The 20,994-nt window shown below is 45.5% G+C and overlaps 2 long non-coding RNA genes across 2 annotated transcripts in view; one reads left to right on the top strand and one right to left on the bottom strand.

Moving 5' to 3' along the window:
• LOC149123005 (uncharacterized) overlaps positions 1 to 18,879 on the bottom strand; it is a 63,061-nt gene extending 44,182 nt beyond the window's left edge. The window contains exons 1-3 of the long non-coding RNA XR_016217411.1: positions 18,764 to 18,879; positions 11,255 to 11,361; positions 5,182 to 5,332 (exon numbers count right to left, since the gene is read on the bottom strand). This is a non-coding gene — a long non-coding RNA (uncharacterized LOC149123005). The remainder of the gene's footprint in view (positions 1 to 5,181; positions 5,333 to 11,254; positions 11,362 to 18,763) is intronic.
• Positions 18,406 to 20,736, top strand: LOC149123004 (uncharacterized). Its single transcript, XR_016217410.1, has 3 exons — positions 18,406 to 18,609; positions 18,865 to 18,965; positions 19,945 to 20,736. It is a non-coding gene; the product is annotated as an uncharacterized LOC149123004 (long non-coding RNA).
• The last annotated feature ends 258 nt before the right edge of the window (positions 20,737 to 20,994 follow it).

Raw genomic sequence — 20,994 nt, 5'->3', positions numbered from 1 at the left:
AACAAGTTTAGACTGCAAACCACAGATATGATATGATCGTATTTTAAAGTGTGTGTGTACATGTATGTGATATGCACATATGTGCTTAAGAAAAAACTGGACAAACACAAACATCCCAATGGCAGTTATTTTTAATGGTGAAATAGATGGGCTTTATGCTAGAAATGTATTTGCATTTTATATTCTTGTACAATAAGAATGTGTTGTTTGTGTAATGTTTACTGCTAGAGGAAGGCCTGATAAAATTACTTCTCATACCAGGCATCCTAAGTTTGACTCCCTGGGCAATATGGCAATATGAGTTGTAGCAAAAGGCAACCTGAGACCTCCCAAGCAGTTCCTTCAACCGCTGTATCTGAAAGGGATCTTAGGGATGCCTTTTGTCCATCTGGAGTCTCACACAGAACCCTTTTGCATGGAACACCTATTAATATTGCCAATGCCTGGGGTTCCAAGAAATCCAATTTGTGAAACCTGATCTAGACATTTTCAAAATTACAAATCACAGCTATTGAGAGCCTTCTAGAAAGTGCCTTCTCTCAACAAGACTGATTAAATACATTGCAGAGGGGAGGGAAGAGTTGAGAGGTGAAGGAGGTGAGGGATTATTAGTGGAAATTATAACCGAGCAACCTGGGACATAGAATTTCTTTCTCTTTTATTCTTCTATCTGTAAACCAGTGCAACAACACGTCAATAAAAGAGATTTGGCTGCATCTGCTAGATTAAACCGTTAAAAATTTTTACCTAGGAGGATGTGTAATAATAAGAATTAACTTCCTTCTCCCTTTGCAATAGAAGCACATTTTTAGATTTAGATTTACTGATGGCATTCTTTATTCACGAACTTGTTCCCTCGCTCTCTGTCAAATCTAGAGAGTACCGTTACGGGTTCCTCTGAGTCAAGAGGCTAACGAAGCACCTGTGGGTCTCAGGCGTTGAATGACATTTCAGGAGCAACACAGAAATAGGTTTCATACGCTTCATTCTTTCTCCTGTGGCTTTCACTTAGGACATTAGTGCTGTGTTTGGTATCATCAAATAAATAACATTCTATATTGGTACAGATATTATTTTATTAATGTTGATTTTCCTTGATCATGGAAAATGTATTCTTTCTGTCTAGGGAAACATTTTTGGCCAGCTGATCTTCCCAGAACAGAGAGGTTTGAGAACAGTGATACCCATGTTTCTTGTTTTAAATCAAAGTGGCCCTGATATCATTTAGCAATTGGATTATAGGAAAAATCCCAACACAGCATAGCTCTTCTATTGAAATTGGTTTGATTTCTTTAGAGACCATCTGATCTCAGCAGCAGTCTGTAAAAAAAATCCTCTGGACCTTGAAAGAAAACGGAAATTAATGGAATTTTTTTAAAATCTAAGCTCTCAGTTTTTTTGAGCATGAAAGATCCCTCCTCCCAGTAATTTGCATCTAAAAACAAAAGTGAAAATGTACGTGTCTGTACATATAAAAAACCTGATATTTCATTCTCATCTTGTGCTGAACTTTTTGATTTCTGTTTATAAGGAGAATTACCATATTTTCAAGCATACTAAAATTTTCTTTGAAATGTCTCAGCAGCTCCTAAACTCAAAGTTCTCTGAACTGCATATACTTCTTTCAAAAAAAAAAAATGAAGGGCATACTTTAAAAGAAAGAATTATAATGTCCTTTCCATGCTTATAATACACAGACACTCATTAAGTTTTGTGCAATCCAAATTAGGGGTCTAAACTGGAATGCAAACATCCCTCTCTTGAAGGAACATGAAGCCAAAACATGAAATTTTGAGACATTTACTGTACAGAGTGATTATATTCTAGTGAGGATTCAAGGATTCATCATAGAGTTTCACTAATTAGTAGCCTGAGGTCGATGTTGTGACACAGCAGATTATGCCACTGCCTTCGATGCCAGCATCCCATAAGAGCATCATTTTGAGTCCCGGCTGCTCCACTCCCAATTCAGCTCCCTGCTAATACATCTGGGAAGGCAGCAGATTAAGTCCCAAGTAAAATGTGAGAGAGCTGGGTGGAATTCCAGGCTCCTGGCTTTGGCCTGGCCCAGCCCTGGCTGTTGTGGCCACTTGGGAAATAAACCAGCAGATGGAAGATATCTCTCTCCCCACCCCCAACTCTGCGTTCAAATAAATTTTTAAAAAGCCACTTTTATTGCTTTTTACCTTTGACTCATCATAAGAAATAATAATAATATGCTGATATTCCTTTTTCTGGTACAGAATAAAGTTCTAACAATTAAAATGAATATTTTCATGAACATACCTTAAAAAAACAGTGGCATGCATATCTTAGTTTGGGGAATGCTGTCATTAAGAAGCTGTTTCTGGGTAACGATATTGTCTTGTAGTAAGTAAAACCATCGCCTGTGACGCTGGATAATACTGTCTACCCAAAATGAGTAAGATTTTGCCAAGGATTAGGGGAAGAATTAGATGTGGGGAGCAACTGGGAGCGACTCGGACTAGACTAAGTTACTGGAATTAAGACTTATTCTATGCATCTGCTCTCCCACAATATGGTGCTGAGAAGGGAGTAACAGCTTCTACACAGCTGCCTCCAGTTCAACCAATAAACAGCAGGACCTGCTCCTGATTGGAGGAGAGCAGCGTACTCGGCGTGTGGGCAGCCGAGTTGGGATTGGTGGAAGAGGACTATAAAGGAGGAGAGAGACAACATGCACCGGGAACATCTATCTGAAGGAACACCTGTGCAGCCCCCGAGAGAGCCGGCCGGCGGTGTGCCACTCTCCTGCGGAAGTGGGGAAAGTGGCAGGGGGAACCGCCCTTCCACGGAGGTGGAAGGGACGGTAGCCAACCCGGGAAGAACCAGCAGCAAACCCGGGGAGGGCCGAGCAGACGAAAGAACAACGCAGGGTCCTGTGTCGTTCCTCCACGAAGACGGGGAGCGACATTAGAGAATCATTTCTTTCAGGGGGAACAGTCCTGTGTGTATCGCTGAGGAATCCAGCAAAGCCAGAGTCAGCCATTCTCCTCCCTGGAGTTTGCCACAGCTCTGGTGCAGGCTTGTGTGTCTCCAGTCTGAGTCCGTCTTGATCTACACCATAGCACTTACTGACCCACCAAAGGTAGGGCAACTATCAGAGAGCTCCTGGGATTGTCAGCATGTGGCCAGGCCGCATCTGGAGGTCAGCCTGCTAGTTTTCTGAAAACCTATTTGATGTCCTACCAAGTTCTGTCCCTTGTTCCCAGCCAGAGTATTTGGACCCAGAGCTACACTTCCACTAGTGGGACACTGATGGCATTTAGCACCTGGGAGACAGACAAGCTACCTCCTTGACACTCTGATCCCAGGACTCGAGACTTGTCTAAAGCAGAACACCTAGAACTGGACCCAGGACCCAGGCCGGTTCCAGATTCAGTGACCATGAAATGCAGCTTCCCCTGCTAATTCTGCATTCCAGCTGGGGCTCTACAGCTGCTAATGTGTCTGACTTGTTTACAAACACAGTGGAATTGAGAAGTGCGACTCCTGTTCCTACAGGTCTATGCGTTATGTGCATATGGATACAGTCAACTTTTAGTCGTCTACAAATAGAATTGTTCAGCTGTCAAGGATGGAGTCCGTCAGAAGAGGTTTGGGGCTACATACAGAAAATTTGAAGATATGCATAAAACGTAAAAAAAAAAAAAAAAGTGAAGCATGAGAGAAGGATGAACTGTGCGCCAAAAGCAGTGGAAATGTTCTGCTCCTGATGTCACCAACCTGGATACAGAGAGGTCGGATGACAGGCCATGGGAGTTTACGTACAGATAGACTGGTGAAGTTGCATCCCAAATATAAACCATCCGTGTGTGTGATGGGAGGGGGGAGGGTGCCCCCACCCACACACACACATTACGAGTATGCATGAGCTACCCACGCACAGATAAACCTCACAATGCTTTCCCACTTCTCAGGCCATTTAATTTATGCTCCATTTCCCTTAAAATATTATGATGAGCTCATCCTCATTCCTAAAATGAGTCATGAACACCGAGCTTCTATGTCCTTTTATTATTTTGAAGCAACTGCCAAACACTGTGAAAATGGTTTCATTTACCTTCAGGACTGCCAAAAAAAAAACCACAACAATAACAACCAATGATGACTGAAACCAGTAATGACTATTTTCTATTTTCTTTCCCCTAAGTAATTGACCATTAATTATAATATCAATAGGCAGTGGGGAAGGAGAGCAGACCATGCAAGGGCTACATTTCATTTGTAACTGTTTTGTATATATCATAAATCTCTAATATCGAGCTATTGTCACCCATGATGAATTATTGTAAGCATGTCAGCACATGGTGGAAGTCAAGTACATTCAAATACTACTCAGTCAGAATTGAATTTGGCATGATAGTCTCATAAAAGGGGGCTCAATTGAGAGTTTCCACTTGCCTGCTCTAAACTTGTCACTTGTAGGTGCTAAAGAGCTTGTTGTGTTGGTTTAATTAGTCAACAAATCGGTCCTTACTTGATTGCGTGGTCGTATCACATATGTTAACACTTCAGTGTTTGATGGAGATATTAACAAGTGACAAGAGTCTCTTGGTCTGTGGACTTTAAAGAAGAGAAGCTCTTCTATATTATTTCATTTGGCTCTGCCAATATTTATTAGATCATGCAGCCTGCAGGCTGCCAGTTAAAGAAAGACAACACAAACATTTTTCAGGGTTATGCTCATCTGTATCCCAAAGAAGGGTCAGGGAACAATCGATGAGAGAAGAGCATAAGGAAGATAAGTGTTTTCTTCCACCGCTTATAAATTCATTATTGGATACAGTTTGCTGCAGCCCTGCTTTGAGCTTTTTTCACTTAAAGATAATTTATGACAAGAACAGAGAGGTTCTTGAAAATGCTATAGCAACTGAAGCTGAATGATACCACTCGGGGACAAGACGCAGAGCCGCCCGAGGCTGGTAAACAGGAAGTCTGCAAGCTATGAAGAACTGTATTCGTTAAGCACTCACCCATGGTGGAGAAATTAATCATAGTGATAGTTCATAGGAGATGAAAGGGGGAAAAGAATTCAATAATCAAAATGCTTATTCCCAGGAGTGGGGGGAGGGGATAAAAGTTGGGACCCTGAAAGTTTGCAAAAGACCCGTCTATTCACTTTTTCTATAGCAGAACAAACAAAAGGGCAGTGCTTACTTTGAAGAACAGGCTGTATTTGTTCCGTCACCATTCTGTTATGGCTTTTATCTGTGCATTAGCAAGGATCAGGTCTCCACGCCATGTGCAGTAGGGATGTGAAGTACATGAGCCAGAACCATCAGATAGTTCACTTTGGTGGGACACGGCTCTGCCAAAAAAAAAGAAAAGAAAAGAAAGAAAAACAACATTTAAATGACTGCAAACAAGGCAAAGATTGTGAGCACTTAACTACTGAATATAGCAGGAGATAAAATTGTGAGTGAAGAGTTTTCTGTCAAGACTCCCTAGTGGGAACTTTTACAATTCAATTTACTTCTATTTCTTGGGGAACTGCCTGGTACTCCAAAGATCCTTGTCTCCTATGGCGTTTGACATTCCTCTCCTTAGAAGAGCTCACATTAGTTTGTTCAGCATTTAATTACAGGGTCCTCACCATGGTGGGGGGCAGGTGGAGGCCAACCCTGATTTCTTCCTTGACTTCCATGTGGTGAACTTCCCTGGCCCTGGCCTAAGCGCTCACCTTCTGGTTAACTGACAACTGTCTATGGTCATGGCAAGGCCCTGGGAGGAAGCGCACATGAATTGGTGAGACCCACCAGTGTCTGGGCATGCACAAATCCACAGAGCACAAGTAGCAAGAGAAAGAGAAGGATTTTGTCGAAATCAAATTACATATATATTCTCCAGAGAGTTGTAGCATCTTCCCACGACCCCTGCACGCCAGCCAAAGCCTGGGAGAGCGGCTGCTGCAGCATCTACGACAAAGCCGCTTTCTACTCCCAGGTCAACGTGCACCAAGTGGGAAGGACAGGTGCCCTTTCTCACTTGCTTTTGCCTCAGCTTTCACTTAACCTAACAGCCAGAGTAAACCACCTTTAGGAAGCTACTGAACTCCACTGCTTTCTCTTCCCGTCCCCCATGATCACAAATGCTTTTCATCTGAGTTACACATCATCGCCAGAACCGGCCAATCAGGCTGACCTTCAACGAATGCTCGGGAAATAACCGATGGATAGATGGGGGTACACTATGAGGGTCAGCCGAAGTGACAGTAACAAAGTGTAATGTAAGCAACAGCATCCCTAGTGCAAGGTGCAGAGAGCAAGTTGGGTGCACAGGGCGGGGGAGCACGCATTGACCCGAATGAGAAAGCTTGGGGAGAACATCTTTGGAGGGTTTGGGAGATGGGAAATGGGGCAGTTGGCCTGCAAAAGATATGGGGACCCTTGGTGCAAGAATTGCTCTGCACTGAGCTCTAAAGAAAAAAGAAGAAAGGCTAAGGATACGGAGAATAAAAAGCCATTTGATGTGAGGTGAAGAGGGAGGATTAGGGGGAGGGGAGGGAGCAGAAGCTGTTATCAGGGAAGCAAAGGAAGGAGGCAGGCAAGCAGGTCCGTGGGTGACTTAATTTAAGGCGCCAACTCCTAGAGCTGATAGCATCACAGTGCCATAAAGAACATCCTTATACACAGAGCTGTATGCACTTTTGAAACTTATTGAGAAGAGCGGAAGCATAAGACACTTCTTTACTTCCTTCTTTTGATTCTGTAAAGTTGGCATTTCAAATAAGCAAAATATATTGCTTTCATAAATCGGGGTGGGGGGAACCATTCAGAAAATTAAAAAATCTTGTAGCTGTGACTGTCCTCAAAGAGAAGTCAGAGGGAACATCAAGCTCTGAGACTGTGGTGATGAAACTGTTTTCAGTTCGTTTAGGAATATTTACTTTGGTTTGCAGAAATGGTTTCATCTCTTTAAGCAGCTCCACTTCCCAGACAGTTTACCATCTTCTCCCTCAATTCTTCACTTGTTGCCTCCAACAAGCACAACACCATTTCCCCAGTCTGGCAGAAAACCCATACTGCAATTATTTTTTTCCGGTCCCTGACCGCCTGAGGATGGGAAAACTGTGCTGCGCAGTGGAATGGGCTGGCTGGGGCCCGGCGTGGGGGAGGGACCTGACGGGGGGGGGGGGGGGGGCAGGGGGGCACCAGGACCGAGGTGCGGTGGTTATGTAATTGTCTATGTTTGCACAGATTCGTCAGATATACACTTACAATGGGTGAATTTCACTGCACATACATCGTACCTCAATCAAACTATTTTTCAAAGAGCTTTAACAATGAAGTGAATGAGTACATTCTTTGCTGATCATTTGCAAGAATATTCCAAATTCCATAAGGACCAGGAATGTTCTCTTTTCAAAAGTCCTAAAAGTAAGTACCAAGTACTGTGTTAGACTAGAAGAGCTGAAAGGACTTTACATCCTTAAAGTGCCATTTTTATCTACTTGGAGGTAGTACATAAAGGAGGGAAAAAAAAGTTTTGAAAATTACAGATTTTTGTTCCTTTTTTTAATCCCTGGGGTGGGGGTGCAGGGGACCCTCACTTGGTATCGATATTTTAATTAAAACAGATATCCTCCCACTCGTTAAAAGTTTCTCTCATATAAAGGAATTCAATTTTTTTTGATTGGTGCTAAACTCACAGACAGACAGAAGTAAGCTGCCATTCTTCCATTTGATAGCCAGACTCTGCCAGTTGTCGCCAAGGCAGGCATGCTGTTAAATTAGGTCTAATGAAGGAGTAATTGCTTTAGATACAGTGAACCATTTCAAAGAAAACAAGGATTCTAATTGATTTGCAATTTGTTTGGCACATTGCATTGTCCGCAGCTATTGATTAGTCTTCTGGATTTCACACTGCATGTGTTTCCCTTTATTAAGGGAATAACAGGTTACTGATTACTTTCTTTCTGGGTTTAATGTAGCGGTTAATGTCTACTTTGTTCTTGTGTCATGTCACAGGCGAGGAAGGAATAATAGACAAGTGGGTGGCCCTTTTCTAAGCAACTTCCCTGCTGTTCCGCGCTGTGTGCTGTGAAAAGCAGATCAAGAGAAAGGGTTAGAATAGCAGGACTCGCAAGTTAAGGCCTGAGTCAGGGCAGACCGAGCTCGCAACTTGGCTTTCTCCTCCCAGTCAAAGCAGAGCATGGGACGAAGCAGCTGGTGGTAGATTTGTTCTTGTATCATTCGATTATTTGTGAACAGGATATGAATCTATGGCCATTGTTTTGCTTAATAGGAATGCATACGAAATGTGTGCAGAAAAAGAATATGTGAGGTTGGGGCCTTGTGGTTCATTTAACCCTTTGGAAAGTGACATTTTGTTGGCACCTGGGAAGCACTTGTTGCTGAGGTGTCGATATGATCATCAAAATGGCTGTTGTGTTTATACCAACTGCAGGGCAGGGAGAAAAAGTTCTCAGGGTTACAGTCATTTCATTGCCCTCAAAGCACAGCAGGAATTATTAGCTTCCCCTGGCGTGCCCCTTTGTTTTCCTAGGGCTTTGCTCCTCCAGCAGATATTCATTTAGGGCGAATCCACTGCTTTCTGAAATGTGTTTTGCAATGGTGCACAGAACAGGCACTCACTTAGCGGATCTAATCCTTTCCCGGCTCAGCTTGTTAATGTAGCAAACTGCTGAAAATGGGAAATGGATTCTTTAATGAGACTGGGCCCTTCGCGGCTTTATTCTCCCGGTCCACCCCCCACGCATTCATTCAAGTCTCCCCTCCGCCCGCCCAAGCCAGGATCAGGCACCCCCACTTCCCACCCAGCAAGCTACCCATTTCCCAGCTCGCAGCCCCGTCTCAAGGCCCCTTGCCTCCCGACGACCTTCCCAGGGCCCCTGGAAGCTCCCAAATAACAAAGGGGTGTGGCTAGGGAAAGATTCCCTCTCTGTCAGTTACCTCCCCCCTTAAGCTTGAGCCAGTGTTTTCCTGAGCTCCAACCTCACCAATGCGGTTTTTGAAGGGACTTTTCCTCCAATGAATTTGCAAAGTAGTAAACACCCAGGGATTGCATCTACACTTAGAAGGGGAAAAAGAGCCTCTATCTTTGCTGTATAACCCGATCTATTTATGTATCTTATATTGTTCGTTAACACTGCTTGCCACTACGCTGGACTGTGCAAGGATGCTCATTGCCGAGGACTTGAAACTTGGGCTTTGGTCTCAGTTCTTTTTCTTTTACCAATTGTACTCCCATGGACCTCCCGAATGCCTTTGTACTTCTCCTCCAGAAATCCACACCTCCTCAAAACCAAACCAAACCAAAAACCTAAGAAGGTAAAACAGGTGGAGAGGAACAGTAAAGAGAACATGGACATCAGGACAGAGCAGCCTGCACTCTCAAATATGCATTTCCAAGAAAAATCAGGGGAGTTAGACTTATTTTGCTTTGCAGATAGTTGATTTGAGAAAGTCAATTATGTGTCACGAGCTCAGGTCGTCCTTTGGTCTAGGGCTCAATGTTTTGTGTGTATGCAATGGAATCCTTGGGCAATCGGCTGAACCCTGTGGGCTCCTTCTCAGAATAATATTTTTAAAGACTTAAAATCCAATGCCTAGAAATCCCATTATATTGAAATAAAGTTATTGAAATATTTCAAAACAAATCTAGATTCAGCAAGGTCTTTATTAGTATCTGTTATTAATGAATTTATGGCCTTGAACAGCAAAGCACATGGACGGATCTTGCAACTCCTATCATTCTGAAGTAACAACAACTAACTAAACTTTGAATATCTATAAATAAATCATTGAAAAACCTGTGATTCACTTTGGTGACACCATCACAGGTATGAATAACAATTGTCTTTGTTGTTTGAATCCACAACTGAAAGAAGTTAGGAAAATAAAGATAAAATTCTTTTCCCATCCAAATTTGTGGATCCCCCTCTCTGTCCACAAACTTAGGGATTCTGCCCCCTGCGGTAGCAGCCTGTTATCATTGCCCCAGGAAGGGCAGAGGGAGGAAAAGTGAGCCTTGGATGGGAGCAGGTGGTGGCAGCCTGCATGTGAGCCACAACACGTTACAACCATTGTCAGTGTCATGGGGCCTATTTGCCTCTACACCTTCCCCCTGGCCCACCTATGCAATTCCTAGATGTTTATCACACAAGCCCATATACCATGACACAGGGAGAGAGGAGAGCCTGGCAAAAAGCAAAAGGGAACAAGCAAAATCCTGTGCTTCTTTGCATTAGAAGAGTTTGATGACAAGGCTCATCGAAGACAAACAGTTTAATGCATAAAATCTTTCTGGGGATGGGTAAACTGTAAACGTGAAAAAGCCAAAATGTTATCACGGAAAACTTTAGCTCACATTTGGCTAACTAGAATTGACATATATTGTAAATAAACATATAAATATTGCATGGAACATACTTAGACACACACAAAAATGATTTCTTGGTTATCTGAAATTCAGATTTACCTGGTGGCTCTGCATTTTACCTGTAAATCCTAAATGACTATTGTAAAAAGCAAGTCAACCCAAATGCAGATTATAGTTAAGTGACACGAGATGACTTATGTCTCACTGGCCAAATAATTTGCACTAAACTCGAAGGAGCAAATAAAAACTGTGCCAGCAAAATAAAGGTGATTTGTTTTGAAATTAAAGAGGATTAGAAGAGACGTAAAGAAATGAGAGGGAGTGAAGAGGTGAGGAGGAGGGATGAGAGACTGACAGGATGGAGGAGGGGAGCCAGAAACACAAGCACAAAAGATGCCCCAGGCAAGTCAGCACCCAAGGGTACCTGGCTCAGGGCGTCTGTCCTGACAGCCACTCTGCCCTGACTCTTGGATGAATTCTGAGTTGCTCCTGCTTCTGTTTAATCCACCCAAGAGATACAGGAAGCAAAACTTAGGGAAGTAAAACAAAGTGCCTGAAGTTGTCCACCAGGAAGCTGCAGAACTGGGACTCCGCTCCAGATGTGATGCACTCATCACCACACCTGATTGTTCCAGGATGCACAGCCCCACTCCTTCCACTGCCGCCTCTCCTGGTAACCACAGAGGAGGGAACCCGCCAGAGCCATGGGTTTGTGGTTGGTGTCAAAAAGTAAGGACGCCAACTCCCCCCCCCCCACCGCCCGCCCCACCAGGGTGTCCCTCTTGTCTGAGAAAGAGAAATTAATCAGATGGAAAGTTTATTTCCTGGGAAGGAAAAGACCAGCTCAAGCTAATTCCTTATTAGTAACAATGCCCACCAGGCCAGGTACCTGGCACAGTGCGAAGATACTGCTTGGCATCCCAGCATCCCACGTTGGAGTGCCTGGGTCTGAGTCCTGGCTCCGTTTCGGGTTCCAGCTTCCCGTGAATGCGCAGCCTGGAAGACAGTAGATGATAGTTCACGTCCTTGGGTTCCTGCCACCCACATGGGAGACCTGTATTGAGTTCTAGGCTCCTGGCTTCAGCCTGATCTAGCCTTGGCTCTTCCTGGCATTGGGGAGAAAACCAGAGGACAGGAGATTTTTCTCTCTCTCTGCCTTTCAAATAAAATGAGAAATAAAGTAATCATATATATAACTTTCATTAAAAACTACTATAAAGAAAAACCAAAACCACATCAAGTCAGCATATTCCAGCCTTTCATTTATCCCTAGTAATGTAAATTTAGACTTGGAATTTATAATTTTCTATTTTTAATGTTTTAAAAGATGTATTAACTTATTTGAAAGGCAGAGATGCAGAGAGGGAGAAAGAGAAAGAGGGAGGGGAGAGAGAGATTTTCCATCCACAGGTTTATTCCCCAAATGGCTGCAACAGCTGGGCTGAGCCAGGTTGAAGCCAGGACCTTAGAAATCCATCTGAGTTTCCCACATGGACAGCAGGGGTCCAGGTACTTCAGCCAACTGCCGCTGCTTTTTCCAGGCGCATTAGCAGGGAGTTGGATCAGAAGTGGAGCAGCCAGGACTTGAACTGGCGCCCATATGGGACACCTGCACTGGAGGTGGCAGCTTAATCCACTGCACTACAATGTTGGCCCCTAATTTTTTATTTTTAAAGATTTATTTATTTATTTGAAAAGCAAAGTGACAGGAGAGAGAGAGAGACAGAAACAGACAACAGAGAAAATGAATCTTCCATCCATGCACTGGTTCATTCCCCATATGGCCAGGGCTGGGCCAGGCTGACACCAGGAGCCTGGAATGCCATCCACGTCTCCTACATGGGTGGCAGGGTCCCCAGGTGCATGAGCTATCTTTTGCTGCCTTCCCAGGTGCTTTCATAGGGAGGTGGATTGGAAGTGGAGCAGCCAGGACTCAAACTGGCGCTCTGATATAGGATGCTGGTGTCACCACTGACAGCTTCACCCACTGTGACATGACACCAGAATTTTACAACAGAGGAGGATGGGTTCCCATCCCAATGGCTGGCTGTGGGCTTAGGTGTTCAGACACAGCTCATCTGCTCCATGCTGGTGCCACATCACAGAGGCGTCTCCAGGTCAGGCTCTGGGGGCCCCGTGCAAGTGAAAGTGGTAATTTCTCATTCCTTGTCATGCCCCAGAGCACAGAGGCAAAGGCAACCACAAGCAGAGTCCAGGCTTTCTAGGAAACATCTGAGGTGGGAGCCTGTGTCAGCCCGGCTGGAGCCCTGCCACCCAAGGATAGGCCTCCCTGAGTGAGGTCTCGCCCAAACCCTGGGTGCCACCTCTCCGTGTTGATGCTCAGATATTTACCTGCTTTGTAGGGGCATTTTCTCTAGCTTTACCACAAGTGGTATCAATAGGTTATTTATATTTTGAACTCTATTGAAAAGAGGATTATGCCAGGGCATTTAATTTTCGTTAAGAAAATATAGAAATTACTCCCATGTATGAAAAGCAGTGCTTTAAAATGAAAGAAAATAGTTCACTTCTCACTGTCACAGCAGTAGCACTGGTAAGTACTTCTAAATTGCTCCACTTTGCTATTGTCTGAGGTCCTTGGTAAGCATTCTGCATTTTACAGCTTTATCTATTTCTCATCATTAAAAAGCTCATTAGTCAGTCGGCGCAATCGTACTTTCTTTATAGTTCATAAATTCAGATTATAACCTTTCGTCCTGTAAATGGGGCCACTCATTAAGTCATCCAAAACACTAGTATGGAGACATTTCATGGTTAAGATTTAAAATTAGATTTTGACATTTGGAAGTGCCACTATAATACCCTGACTGCCTAAAATTTTAAAGAGAGACACAAAAACAACAAGATTTGTTGTGAGACGGGACTGGGCTTCTCACTGAGCTATTGCAGATTACCTTAGAGGACCTGTGATCACCACTGCACGTACAGTATCTGAACAAGGCCATATGGAGTCAGAAGATCCAAGGCTGAATTTCTTTCTTTTTTTTTTTTTTTCACTAGCTGGGTGTCCTTCTACAATATTGTTTTATTTTTATGATTTTTGAATTTCTTTTTTTTTTGAAGATTTATTTATTTGAAAAACAGAGTTACAAAGTGAGATAGAGACAGAGAGACAGGTCTTCCATCCGCTGGTTCATTCCCCAGATGGCCACAATGGCTGGAGCTGTGCCGATCCAAAGCCAGGAGCCAGGAGCTTCCTCCGGGTCTCCCATGAGGGTACAGGGGCCCAAGGACTTGGGCCATCCTCTACTGCTTTCTCAGGCCATAGCAGAGAGCCGGATCCAAAGAGGAGCAGACGGGACTAGAACCAGCGCCCATATGGGACGCCAGCACCTCAGGCCGGGGCTTTAACCCACTGCGCCACAGCACCGGCCCCCGATTTTTGAATTTCTAATACCAAGATCTTCTTTCCTGGTCTAATGTATTTCCTGTTTCCACAATGGTCAACTTCTGCAAGGATGGCTTGTGGTGAAGCTAATGAGTCCTCATTTGAACCCAGGATTCTTGAAGGGTACTGGGACACTGTGTATACTAGAAGTAGTCCTCAGTCACAGACTGACAAACCATGGGGCGGGCAGAACCCAGCGACCGCACCCAGGTAGCCCTGAGATTCAGAGATATGGCATCCTGTTGGACAACTTGTCCTGGCAGCAGCGACTGGGAGTAAAAGGGCGAAGCAGCCTGGGAAAACTGGAATCCACAGGCAACACAGTGATCGTGCCCTTCATATTCACATTCTTTGTGTTTGGTATTTTACCCAGACTGGACGCCATTGATTTGAAATGGACACATAATGAGCTGATACTGGCACCTTTCTCTTAAGTGGCTACCCACTTCCACTCTGTGTGGCTCTTTTAAAATGTATTCATTTATTTTTTATTTGAGAGAGAGAGAGACAGACTTTCCCACAGCAGCAATAGCCAGGGCTGGGCTCTATGCTGGAGCCAGAAACTACATCCGGGTCTCCCACATAGCTGGTAAGGACCCAGCCACTTCAGGCATCACCTGCTGCTTCCCAAGGTGCACATCAGCAGGAAGCTGGAATCAAAAGCAGAGCCAGGACTCGAACCCAGGCACTCCAGCAGTATGGGATCTGGGCATCCCAGACAGTGCCTTAGCCAGAACCAAACTCTGGCCCCTGCTCTGTGTGTTCTTAGTGAACTCGCTCCTGGTGCTGGCGATGATGTAATGAGGCCGAAGGATGATGGCAGAGCAGCTTGAAGGCATGAGCAATGGCCGTGGCCTGGCATGCATTCCCCCACAACTGCTCAAGCTGGGCACAACGCGCCTTACACCGGAGAACTCCAGCAAACACGCTCTGTCCTGTGCTGTGCTTGACGGACAGCCAAGTTCAATAATGTGAACATGGATAAACTCGACTCTTTGTATTATACCTGCTTATAAAAGCTAAGTAGAAGAGTGAGCCCTTACCGTTTCATTTTCTTTATAGTGAATGTTTTACCTTCCTAAAGGAAACTGTATTTCTAAAAATTTGGTTGATAAATAAAAATTGTAGACATATATCATTTACCACTTTAGAGTGACTTTTGACAGCATCCCTGACCACAAGAAGATACTGAGTGGATGGCTCATCATTTGTGTCTCCTGAAGCCTGCCTGACAACCTTCCCTGATGGCCAGGATGTGGGGCTGCATGGCCCACGGCCTCATAAGCAGTTGCTGCATAAGAAGCATATATGGCTCACTGTTTCCTAAACACCAACCCATCTTCTCTCCAGCCACTCCTCTGCCTTCATGCCCTGCACAACTTCCTCACCTCCCCCAGCCCCTCATTGGGAATATACACCCATAGATACCAATATCCGAGTACAATTCAGCACTTCTAGGTTCTATTCCCAAGTCTAGAAGGCTTGCCTCTGGGAATCCAAACCCACTATGTCTTGCCATCTACATTGAAAACCATCTGGAATACTGGTGAAATGTCACAAGTGAAGAAATATTGTGAGGCCAGCACTGTGGTACAGTAGGTTAATCCTCCGCCTGTAGTGCAAGCATCCCATATGGGCACTGGTTCTAGTCCCGGCTGCTCCAGCTCTCTGCTATGGCCTGGGAAGGCAGTAGAAGATGGCCCAAGTGCTTGGGCTCCTGCACCCACATGGGAAGACCCTGAAGAAGCTCCTGGCTCCAGGCTTCGGATCTATGCAGCTCCGGCTACTGAGGCCAACTGGGGAGTGAAGCAGCGGATGGAAAAACCTTTCTCTCTCTCTTTCCCTCTCACTATCTGTAACTCTACCTCTCAAATAAATAAATAAATCTTTAAAAAAATATTGCCAGGTCTTGGAGAATAAAAAAAAAAACCTGCATGCCTGCTTTAAACCATTTTCATTCCTCTAAATATGCCCCAGTTGTTCTTACACGAGATGATGAAAATCCTCTGCCAATATATCTTCATATTGGAATACATTTTTCCTTTGACATATCACTCGGCTTTAGTGCCATTGTTCTTTTTTTTTTTTTTAAGATTTATTTATTTATTTGAAAGTCAGAGTGCTGGCGCCGCGGCTCACTAGGCTAATCCTCCGCCTTGCAGCGCCAGCACACCGGGTTCTAGTCTGGTCAGGACACCGGATTCTGTCCCGGTTGCCCCTCTTCCAGGCCAGCTCTCTGCTGTGGCCTGGGAGTGCAGTGGAGGATGGCCCAAGTGCTTGGGCCCTGCACCCATGGGAGACCAGGAGAAGCACCTGGCTCCTGCCATCGGATCAGCGCAGTGCGCTGGCCGTGGCAGCCATTGGAGGGTGAACCAATGGCAAAGGAAGACCTTTCTCTCTGTCTCTCTCTCTCTCACTGTCCACTCTGCCTGTCAAAAAAAAAAAAAAAAAAAAAAAAAAAGTTACACACACACACAAAATAAGAGTTACACAGAGAGAGAAGGAAAGGCAGAGAGAAAGAGATAGGTCCATCCACTGGTTCACTCCCACAAAGGTGCAGGGCCCCAAGCACTTGGGCCATCTTCCACTGCTTTCCCAGGCCATAGCAGAGAGCTGGATGGGAAGTGGAGCTGTACCCACATGGGATGCCAGCACTGCAGGTGGCAGTCTAACCCGCACACTACAGCGCCGGTCCCAAGCGCCATTGTTCTAACAGCCTTGCCTCACCACTGGGCAGGCTGAGCTCTACTGAACCTCTGTCTCCACATCTTGGCCAGCGTCTTGAGTGGAGGCGCACACCTCGGGATTTTCACAAAGCGTTTGAAAGTATTGGCTCCACCGTTTCCCCAAGTTCTCCTGGTCCACTGTCTTACAACACAGTGTGGATGATAGGCTACTGGGGGTGGTCAGCACATTTCTTGTGGACAGAACTTTACTGTAAATATATAAAACAGCTTGCTCTAGCAAAAGCTGATCAGAAGGATTATTTTATAAAGTGGAGAATCTAACGCATTTCTATTTTGAAGAGCAAATTTTCATAAAGCAAGGCCTGTCTCAACGTCCCAACTCTTACAGACACTTGGCAAGAATTTCTGAGGCTGTGTGGTCTCACCTTCTCCACCCCCACCCATCAGCAATGAGCTCTCAGGATCTTTGACTCCTGCCTGCTCCCCAGCCTGCGCACCTCTGCTCACTCCAGTTTCCTCCCATTGGCATACAACATGCTGCCTTGTTTTCCCACCACAAGCCTCACCCCAGCATCACCATACAGCTCACGGCTCTGACCTCTCCGGCTAAGTCAGGCCCTCCTCTGCATCCTAAGCAGGGCCCATGGCTCCGATTCTCTGGACGTATCTGCTACAGCCCTGCTGATCCCTGATGCTCAGCTCATGCTGATGCACGGGAAAAGTTGCGGCATCCCTTCCTGGGAATGCAAGGCTTTGTCTCTGTGCCTGCATTTCAGATGTCAGGGCTGTAGTCGGTGGTGTTTCTTCATGTAGTTCAGGGTTGCTGTGGACAGCCGCCTCGGTCACTCCTTTGCACAGTAATCTAGCATGCTGCAGCCTGGCACTGTGATAAAGCACAGTGTGGGGCTGATGCTGTGGCGTAGCCAGTAAAGCCGCCACCTGCAGTGCCGGCATGACATATGGACAACAGTTCAAGTCCCGGCTGTTCCATCTAGCTCTCTGCTGTGGCTTGGGAAGATGGCCCAAGTCCTTGGGCTTCTGATCCCACATGGGAAACCTGGAAGAAGCTCCTGGCTCCTGGCTTTGAATCAGCTCAACTCCGGCCACTGCGGCCATCTGGGGAGTGAAACAGCAGATGGAAGACCTCTCCCTCTCTCTGTCTCTGCTTCTCTCTAACTCTGCCCTTCAAATAAATAAATAAATAAATATTAAAAAAAAAAAAAGCACAGTGTATGTGATGACAACTCTTTGCTAGGGCAAATCCATGCCCTAAAAAGTAAAGCTGCCGCCTGTACTGCTGGCATCCCATATGGGCACCGGTTCAAGTCGTGGCTGCCCCACTTCCAATTCAGCTCTCTGCTATGGCCTGGGAAAGCAGAAGATGGCCCAAGTTCTTGGGTGCCAGCACCTGTGTGGGAGACCCAGAGGAAGCTCCTGGCTCCTGGCTTGGGATCAGCCCAGTTCCGGCTGTTGCGTCCACTTGGGAAGTGAAGCAGTGGATGGAAGACCTTTCTCTCTCTCTCTCTCTCTCTCTCTCTGCCTCTGCCTGTTACTCTGCCTTTCAAATAAACAAACAAACAAACAAACAAATAAGTGTTTTTAAGAAAAAAAATAGAGGGTGAAAAGGCCTTCCAAGCTCAGGAGCCAGGGAGCAACAGGACAAAGCACAACCTGCGCTGGTTCCAAGTGTCAGTTAAGGGACCTGGCGTGGGAGGGCCAACACGGAAATCCACCGCCCCACATTGCCCTCTCCTAAGTAACCCAGTTCCAAGGCATTAAATGTACAATGACAACTGGAGAGAAGCACAAACTCAACTTTTTTGGCTTGTGTGTGATAGACCCAATGATGACCTTCCCATAAGGTTCATGTCCCACTCCCAGAACTTGGGAAGACGCACATGTGAGCTTACAAGGCAAAAGACACACTGCAGGTGTGGTTAAAGTGAGGCCCTTCAGATGAGGAGGAGGGCCTGGATGATCCAGGTGCGCCAGTGTAATCCCCTAAGGTCTCAGAACCAGGGAAGCTTTCCCAGCTGTGGTCAGAGGGAGACGCTGGCTGCGCAGGGGCCTGGGAAGCCCCAGGAAACAGATTCCACCCTAGAGGCTCCAGAAAAGAAGGCAGCCCTGTGACACTTTGCTTGTCGCCCGGTAAGACCCCCGTGGCCGGCTGGCCTCCAGAACCTAAGATCACACATGTGCATTGCTTCTGACGCTCCATTTGTGCTCATTTGTGGGCCCCCACAGGACGCTAATACAATTCGGAACAGCAGTGGGCTACATTTGCTGCCACGGTTTATCTTACCTAATGCTTTGAGAGCTCTCTCTACATTGCAGTCTTCTGGAGGCTTCTGGAAACAAATGACTCCCTTACCTTTGAATTTTCTCTTTTCTTTCCCACGTAAGCTGGGGCCTTCTTCCATCCACTAAAAGGCTTCGGCCATATTATCTCCGCGTATAGCTCCTATCAGGAACAATCCGCACAGGACGCTACATTTTCTCCCTCGGTAAGTGGGGCGGAGGGGCCTCGTGCGGGGGCAGGGAATGCATTAACCAAAGACACACTCCAGGGAAGAATGAAAGAAGATGTTTGGACCAGCTTGACTGTGGCACTTCATCCCTGGAGCTGTCCCCTGGAGTCTAAATTGCCGCTGGCCGGGCGGTTTTCCTTCTGAAAGCCTCGGGATGCCCGGGTGGGCTGCCCTGGGCGCCAGGACAATGGTTGTAAAAGCAGCAGAGCTGTCCCCCTGACCACTCCCCTCCCCAACAAGGAAAAGTTGAGAAAACAACCAAATGTGTGCCTGAGAAAAATGCCTAGTCAAGCAGTTGCTTCACTTCTGCCTGTTGAACATTTGGGTCGCCCAATGCAAACGGGAAAGCTGTGTTCAAACCAGAAAAAAATAAAAATAATAAGCTGTCAGAGTAATTACTAAGAACATGCAAGGATTATACAAAGTAAACTGCAGCCTGCAGAAGAGAGAATTGCATGTTAGCTAATTGTTAATTTTAGCAATCGCAGTGGCTAATTACCGCGGCACACACTGACTATTAGCTTGATGGCCCGGCACCTGCTTTCTCCAGTGAACAGATTTCTTCATCGCTAGCACAGGAGCAAAATGTGTAATTATTGGCCATCATTGGGGCGATTTTTCAGTGATTCTTTTGTGCGATGTGAATAAAGCATAATGACATATTTTATTAGAGGGCAAATAGCTGTTTGTTAATGGAAATGATTTGAAATCCGAAAAACTAGAAGCTAGGAGCATGTTTTCGGTATCAGCGTGAATTCAAATGTATTTTCTTTTAACTCTTTATAAAAGGAGCAGAGAAATCAAATCTAAACTGAGTATAATATATTTAATGATATGTACAAACACAGCATTGATTAATTACCTCAAATGCTTTCAGTGGTACACCATTTATTTTGTTTCAGCCATGTGTTAAATTTTAGTATTTCATATTTAAATTCTCATTTCTTGCTCCCAGCGTCTTGGCGAAGCTGATGTGCGTCATACCTCGTTTCCTGGAGAACTCTTTTTATTGGTACACGTGGCGCTCGCCCCAGGTGCTCCAAACTCTGGGCTTCCCGGCGGCAGGAGCTGGTGCCTCCCTAGAAAAAAAAACGTGAGTGAGGCTCTCGAAGCCCAACGACAGCCACAGGGCAGATCACGAGTTGGGATCAAGGTGCGCTGGGACAAGACTGGAATGCATGCAGGCTTGCAAGTGACAAAAGTGACGGACCACTGCCCCGGGAACCTATCCAAGAATGAAGCATCTACTTCATCTTACAAATGAGCACATTTGAATGTGTAAGAACTTATCTAACTGGTAAACATTAGCAGGAAATAATGTCTTCCTTTTCAACTCTGTCCCTGGCCAGGTTCTCAATCCTCTGCCTCCATTTCCCTGTTCTCTCCTTCCCCTCATTATGTTTTCATAATGAAATAATTGTTCTAAATACAGTGCTATAGAGCTTCAGTCTAAAGTTCTTTGGAAGTCTCAAATGGGAAAAAAAAATGAGAATGGATTACTGAAGAAATAATACAGTGTGGGCATTTAGCCTAGTGGTTAAGATGCCTGCATCCTACACTGTGGGCCTGGGTTCGATTCCCAGCTCCAGCTCCTGACTCCAGCATCCTGCTAACGCAGACCTGGGAAACAGTACTGGTGGCTCCAGTAATCGGGTTCCTGCAAACCATAAGGGAGACCTGGGTTGCATTCCTGGCCACTGACTCCAGCCCCAGCCCAGCCCAGCCCAGCCCATCACTGGCTACTGCAGGCATTTGGGGGAGTGAACTAGCAGATAAGAATACTCTGTGTGTATGTGTATCCCCATTCTCTGTGTTTCTGTGTCTCAAAAATTCTTTTACAAATAATACTAACATGATCAACATACCCTATTGTTTTGATCAAGCTCAAAGAAAACACTGGTTTGAAGCCAGCGTCTAATTCCCCCACATTTTTTGTTATCTTGTTTGTATTTCTAACTCAGAACACTCTGTGCTGAATTCCTCCTGAACTGTGCACCTCTCCTCC

The sequence above is a fragment of the Oryctolagus cuniculus genome, chromosome 12, assembly GCF_051225735.1.
Source record: "Oryctolagus cuniculus isolate XC-2025 breed Fujian yellow rabbit chromosome 12, ASM5122573v1, whole genome shotgun sequence".
NCBI classification, from domain to species: domain Eukaryota; kingdom Metazoa; phylum Chordata; class Mammalia; order Lagomorpha; family Leporidae; genus Oryctolagus; species Oryctolagus cuniculus.
The sequence above is the reverse complement of the archived record's forward strand: the minus strand, read 5'-3'. Positions and strand labels throughout refer to the sequence as shown.